This window comes from Sinocyclocheilus grahami, unplaced genomic scaffold (genome assembly GCF_001515645.1).
Source record: "Sinocyclocheilus grahami isolate Dianchi unplaced genomic scaffold, SAMN03320097.WGS_v1.1 scaffold1026.1, whole genome shotgun sequence".
NCBI lineage: Eukaryota > Metazoa > Chordata > Actinopteri > Cypriniformes > Cyprinidae > Sinocyclocheilus > Sinocyclocheilus grahami.
In genome coordinates, this window is record NW_015506205.1 from 196,793 (window position 1) to 204,572 (window position 7,780).

Consider the following 7,780-nt stretch of genomic DNA (forward strand, 5'->3'; position numbering starts at 1 on the left):
GGAGCGCGAGGTCAGTGGCGGTTCGGAGCTCTTTCAGAACTTCCAGATAGTGACCACCCTCGTGCAGGTCCTTCAGTGCCTTAGCCTGGTGCACCTCCAGTACCGCCATAGCGTGTAAGGCGGAAGCAGCTTCCCTGCAAGCCGTATGGGCACTGCCGGTTAGACCAGACGAATGCCTACAGGCCCGGGAAGGAAGTACCAGGTCTCCCCGCCAGGAGGAGGTGGATTTAGGACACAATTGCATCGCTACCGCCCGCTCCACCGGGGGGATCGCCGAATACCCCTTCGCTGCACCGCTGTCGAGGGTGGTGAGGGAGGAGGAGCTCACTGGCCAGTTTCTGGCAGTAAAAGGTGCCGTCCACGACTTGGTGAGCTCGTCATGCACCTCCGGGATGAAAGGCACCAGGGGGGGGCGCTGAGAACCAGCGCGAACCACCCCGAGAAACCAATCATCCAGCCTTGAGGGCTCGGGACGCGGTGGAGGTTTCCACTCGAGCCCGACCCTTTCGGCGGCCCGGGAAAACATAGCTGTCATCTCCGGATCCGATTCAGGCTTTGCCACCATCCTGGAGGGCAGCAGCGTGGCCGAATCCTCATCGGACAGCTCTCCTTCCGATGCTGAGATCGACATCTGGTCGGGGGGAGGTCCACTGGATACCGCTGGTACGCTCTTTAAAGAGGGCCCAGCGCGTTCCGTGGGTCACTCCACTGGATCGGAGGAGCAAGAGGAGTGATGGTCCCCAGAGAGTTGGTTCCCTACGGGGTTTGCCATCACTGTAACCCTCAAACTGCCCGCGCTACTGCTGGAAGTGGTTCTCGTCTGCCTTCCGCCAGAACGAGCCCCTGATCGTGGCAGCGGCAACGGGACTCCGCCCCCTTGCGAGTAGCGGAGCCTGGTTCGCAGCTCCGAGATGGTCATCTTCCCGCAATGAGAACATGGCTCATCCACGAAGGCCACCTCAGCGTGCTTAATGCCCAGACAAGTGAGGCAGCGATCGTGACCATCACCCAGTGCCAGGTAACGACCACACCCAGAAATGCATGGGTGAAACGGCATCCTTCTAAGGACGATCCGTCGTATTTATAAAGACGCACCCGTGTAGCTCTTTTAGAGAAATTCACTCTTTTTTAGGAAATGCTCTTTTAGTGCTGAGGCACACAGGGGAGATGGCCGCTTTGCAACACGACAGGGGGTAGTGCAGCCTGAGGTGCGCAACCCACTCGACACTGGAACGACCACCGCTGAAGCGCTGTCCCGCCAGCACAGAAAGCTTCCGAGAGCGTGCTGAACTCGTAGTTCTCAAAATAAACATAGAGCAGAACGATGTTGTCGCTCGGCTCCGAAGTGAAAAGCTGGTATGCATTGCACCTGCTGCCTTATTATACTCACGCCGTGATCAGCGGCAGCTGGATGCAATAATTGCATGCCAATGTGCATTGGCTCGTTTAGTTTACACTCGAAGTAGATTGGTCTATCGAAGTGATATCCCAATTCATCGGTCACAACGTGACTCGTAGTGACCGACTGAAAGGGATCCACAGTTCCAAAGCTCACTTTTTTTATCCAATGCTTTACACTGCTATTATAAATTATAATTGAATGGTTTATTGTAATTATTTGTATTACTATTATTTTTTTCCCCAAAGCAAATACTGTGTGATTGATTTGATTAATTCATTGGTAATTAATTTGATTAAAAAATGTAATTGATTGTGAGCCCTGGTATTTACTAAGCTGGTTTGACACTCATCAAATGTAAATCAGTTATAGAAGTATGACATTGAATGGTGGATAGAGTATTTTCTGCATATCTGAATACAGAAACTCATCCATCATCTTGTTTGTGGACACAAGCTCTCAATAGCCCTGCTGCTGTCATGTCTCCATGACAATATTGCTCATTAATATCTAACCATATGCTGTAAGCTCTGACAATCTTGATAAACAGAATATATCCAATATGTGCAATTCATATTTCATCAGCGTATAATAGTGTATGTTCAAAAGTCGTAGGATTTGCAACTTGAACTCATCCATGTTGAAATACTTATCACTAATTTAAAATGTAGCTTTGTAATGTATCATTTGTAAGTAATGTGGAGTGAAACAAGGCTGATGCAATGCATGCAATCCTTCCACTCTTTTATTTTGGCTGCTTGAACGTTACTGCAGCACATTTTCGCATACACGTTTTAGGCCGTGTGGAGTGGACAGGTAATGCCGAGAATTGTTCAACAGTTTCTGCAGGTATGAAAATAACCCCTTCATTTCCCAGGCTGTGACAGTGGTGTCCGCTCGCAGTGATTGCACTTATTGAAGAATGTGGGATGGAAGCAACCAGACCTATAAACACAGTATGAGTTTTCACAAAGAAGAGGCTGACCTTTAGGGTTGCCAACTTCAGAAAAGCTAAATAATAGGGGATACACACACAGACCTATTATATATATATATATATATATATATATATATATATATACAAACACACACAGAGGTATATCTTTTAGATTTGTAATGTTTTTTTAAATGGAATCTCTTATGCTCATCAATGTTTATTTGATATTTATTTGATCAAAAATACAGAAAAAAGAGTAATATTGTTCAATATTATTGCAATTTGTAATATTGGTTTCCTATCTTATTATACTTTAAAATATAATTTATTAATGTGACGCAGCACTGAATTCTCAGCATCATTACTCCAGTCCTCAGTGTCACATGATCCTTTTATAAATAATTCTTATTCTGATTTATTATCAGTGTTGAAACTGTTGTGCTGCTTAATATGTTTCATAAACAAAATTAAAAATCAAAAATAACATAATTTATTCAAAATAGAAATATTTTCTAACAATATCACTTTTTATCCATTTAACACATCCTTGCTGAATAAAATTATTTTTTCTTTCAAAAAAAAAAAATTACTGACCACAAACCTTTTTTTGGGGGGGGGAATAGTTGTGTAGGCTATATTTAACACACAATATTTATTTTGAATACATACTGTTCTTTTTAACTTTTTATTTATCAAAGAATCCTGAAAAAATATCACAGGTCTAAAAAAATATTAAGCAACACAACTGTTTCCAACATTGATTATATTGCTATTAACATTGATTATCTAATATAAATCAGCATATTAGAATGATTTGTGAAGGATCATGTGACACTAAAATCTGGAATAATGATGCTGAATATTCAGCTTTGCTTCACAGGAATAATTTACATTTTAAAGTATATTAAAATAGAAAACAGTTTTGTTAAATTGCAATAATAGAGGCTATTTCACAAAATTACATTTTTTTTCTTTATTTTTGATCAAATAAATGCAGGCTTGATGAGCATAAAATCCTATTTAAAAAACATTAAAAATCTTACTGATCCCAAACTTTTGAACGGCAGTGTATATATATATATATATATATATATATATATATATATATATATATATATATATATATATATATATATATATATATATATATATATATATATATATATATATATATATATATATATATATATATATATATATATATATATATATATATATATATATAGGCTATAGGCAATAGGCAGTCTACCTCATGAGCAGTTAAATGTTCTCCCACTGTGCAATACAAATATGTGCAATAACCTTATACTATTCATCACTTTACATCCTAGTACATCCCTACAACTTTATTTTTTATTCTATTCATATTCTACAGTATTTTATCTATAGCACACCTGTACATATTTATCCTTTGTGTGTGTGTGTGTGTGCGCTTTATTTATATTTATACATATGTGTATTCTATTCACATCTGTTGCGTCTGGACCACTCAAACACACCATATATATTTTGTTAGCTAGATTTCACAAATACTCTGTAACACCCCAGGACGCCGAACAGGACCCTGGTTTCATGGTAACCCGATACATTTACAACCTTGTGGAATGCGAGCAGACTCTCAGCTGCATTCTCCAGAAGCAAGAGGCACAAATGCACAGTAGAAATAGACTTTTCTACTAATTAATTCATAGGAAAACCTTTCTTTGAATGAACACACATATTCTTCAGGCCATTGTGTATATTATTGCTGTTTTGTATTAATCTGTTGTATTATAGACTATTTTTATCCATGCTTACGATAAACCACTCATTCATATAACCTTACATATACCTTGTTTAGTATCTATGAATTCGCCTTCTGATTATCTAAACAAGAGTGTATATTATATGTTGGTACATAGGCAATATATTAGTGCCCTGAGAACCTTTAGTATTTTCGATTCAAGTTCCAGATACTAAAGTACCATGTTTCCACACAAAGAGTCATAAACTCCACAGGATCTCAAAACGCCCACTTGGGATTCCGGCCTTTCTCATTGGATAAGCCCATCTTGAGAGGCGGGGATCTTCTCTGACCTTAAAGCTGACACACCATGTGACCCGCCCAGTCGGTGGTTCGGTCAGATGCAGATGAAGATGTGAGAAAATGCTTTAGGATACCAAAGCATTGTGCCAGGCCTCTTCGGCCTTGTCCTTTCCATTCTTCAAGTTACTCTGACGCAAACTGGTTCTTTCTCATCAACCAACTTCAGCAAGATCTTGGGCCTTAAGATTGCATCAGGAATCTCTTTCAGACAGCCGAGACTCGCAAGTATCAAACTTAGTCTTATTAATTGATACATTAAGTATCAGTTACACCTTTTTACAAAGGTGTGTTTGAACTCAGAATATGACTTATCCCTGAAGGCTTTGATCTGTTGAATATACATGCAAAGTGTTCCATAAAATCCATTCTTTATGCCTCTTTCTATGCTGAGTTAAACTTTAACCCTTTCCTATACCAACTGTATGTGTGTGTGTGTGTATGTGTATGTTAGACCAGCTTATGTGTGTATGTAGGATGTTAGACCAGTTTATGTGTTTATGTAGTATGTTAGACTAGTTTAAGTGTTTATGTAGTTAATAAAACCTTACTTGTATCACACTTGACGTGGTTCATTGTTTGCTTATAACTGGAGTCACTTAATCATGCAGATTTACGCTACAAGCTTTTGTAGAATTGTACAGTAAGAAAGTTATTTCCCTTAACCAGGAAATTAACGTTCTTAGAATTGACAAGACAGTTGACCCTGAGAGGTCAGCTAAATATCTACAGCGGATCTAAAATATTCATAATTAATCATAACTAGTTATGGTTAATTATTCATATTTCCCATGAGCTGATTCGTTACACATCTTATTTTTATTATCTGTGTGTTGTTGTTGTGTCTGTGTACTGGAAGCTTGTGACACTAAAACAAATTCCTTGTAGCCTATGTGCAAACATACTTGGCAATAAATCTCTTTCTGTCTTCTGATGCGTGTGTAATATAGCCTACAGTAGGCCTAATACAGTATGAAAATGCATATTTTTCAATTAAAGAGAACTTATCGAATAAATATGGACTGCTTTGGGTGCTTGACACTTCATTGGTTATTTTGTGTTTTAAGAATGATATTCAAGGTTAAGAATACCCTGGAAGTTACTTAAATGTAAATTGTTTTATCTAGATGTATACATTAGATGAATACGACTTTCCTTATTGATCACGTATTCCCTTAGGTAAAATGCACGTTTTCTTGCGTGGCTGGATGTTGGAATCACGTTGTTTGCATTCACTCAAACTGATTTGCTGAAGTCGAACCCTACTGACCTTTAATCAAGTCACGTCACATGAGTGTTTTGTCTCTGTGTGTGCATATGTGTATGAGTGCGAATGTATGACTGCGAGCGCTCTGAAGGAGACTTCAAGAGTCTCGATGGCCTCTGCAGTGTCCGACAGGGCTAACCTTGATATGAGGACAGACTTGTCTCAGGGCAAATGATTACTTGATGTTATTTCAAAGACAGCAGGAAGGTCGGCCATTATCTGAATCGATGGTGACAGTTTAGAGTGAGTGAGAAGACAACATACTCATCACTCACCTCTGTGATCTTGGGATATGACATCACTATCGTGTGACTGCTATTTTGCGCTGTCCTGCCGTTTAAGCGGTCACTTTGCTGAGCGGATGGCTGACATGAGACAACCTGCATCATGTAACGCATGCAGTGATGGTCAGTCTATTAAAACAAGCCAATCAATTACTTTCCCTTTGAATATCTTTGAGCTGCTGCTTCCAAGAAATTGTTTAAAAAAAATTATTTTATTATTATTTTTTTTTTTTTTAAATGATCTTACAGGATTCTGAATTGTTGTTACATCACATCCTGTATGCGAATGGCCTGCTGAATGTCAGTTGTGTGGAAACACTCTGATAGATGAACGGAACAGTGCTGGACTGCAGTAGAAAGGAAGCCCATCAGTCGTGAGTGATGGCAGCTCTTCTTGCACTATTTATCGGCAGGCATTTTCAGACCACAGCAGCATTTTTAGCTAAAGACACTAACAAAAACAAACCACAAATCATATTTAAAAAGCTGTGCATGCCTTTACTCTCTTGCTCTAAATTGAACTATGGTCTGACACTACGCTTATCTGCTGTGCATCGCTGTTATTTTCATGCTCTGTTATAAGGTTAAAATTCTGTCTGTGGTTTTATGTTTCGGATTCCACAGACCAAAATAATGTAAGTGTAAAAATAATAGAAATTTGAAATCAAGAAAAAAAACTAATCATTTGAAATCAATCTGTTATTTTTCCTTCAGATTCTATTACTAAGTTCCTCTGACCTAATTAAAAAAGTATAATATATTATTGAATTACATATTTTTACTACAAAGTATCCATTCAAGTAACATTGTTTATGTTCTGGGTAAAATAAATAAATAAATAAAATAAAAAATAAATAAATAAATACATTTTAAGTGCATCTCCACAATGTGTGCTCCAGTAAGATAATTGTATAATTAAAATTAATTTCATTATTATGTTTTATATGTGCGGTCTCTAAGGGGCCAAATATAAATAAAAATCATATTTAGAAAAGCCTTGAAATAATGTTAAGTATTTTTATTTTTTATTTTTATTAAATGACCCTGTAGTTGTTGAGACCCCAAACAAAACATGATCATGAACCAGTAGGTGGAATAACTTCATCCAAATTAAATCATGTTATGTTTTAATGAGACTATGTAAAATGCAATAACAAAGCAGGTTATCCTCCCCTTTCCAGAACTAAGCATCTGTGTGTTTTTTTCCCAGTATAGTTCTTTCCCCCCGTTCTAGTGTAACAGAATACAAGACAGAGCTATTAGCTCCATATTTACCCGTGTGTTCTGGCCTTGTCAAATTGGAACATCCATCATACATTATCTGCGGGCCACTGCCCAAGGTGATCGAGACCCATTCACAAGACATGTCTGGATGTGAACCAGTGGCGTCTATGACCCCTACATCAGAGAAGCTTACAAATCTGGACAGAGTTTAGCATTCCAGGCCCTGACTGCCATCCAGATGGCCTGGTCCCAGCTGAACTCACTGACACTGGCCATTATTCTCCTCCTTCATGGTTGGAGGCCTCAGCAATTCATAATGCAAAATGGGGATGAGGATAATTGCTGTTGTTACCCAAGGTTTTTGAGTGGAAAATGAAGTAATGATGAAAAGAGGAGGTTAGAAAATGGAAAGGCACTGCAATTCTGGTACGATGTACAATGTAATTTGTTTAACCAATATAAAACTGGCATTTAATTTTTTAGATGGATGAAAAATTCTGGATGCAGAGAAGTGCATATAAAAGGGCAACAGTGATGCCAAACACTCAAGATGGTAGTGGCAGTAATTGATATTTTTATTTACACA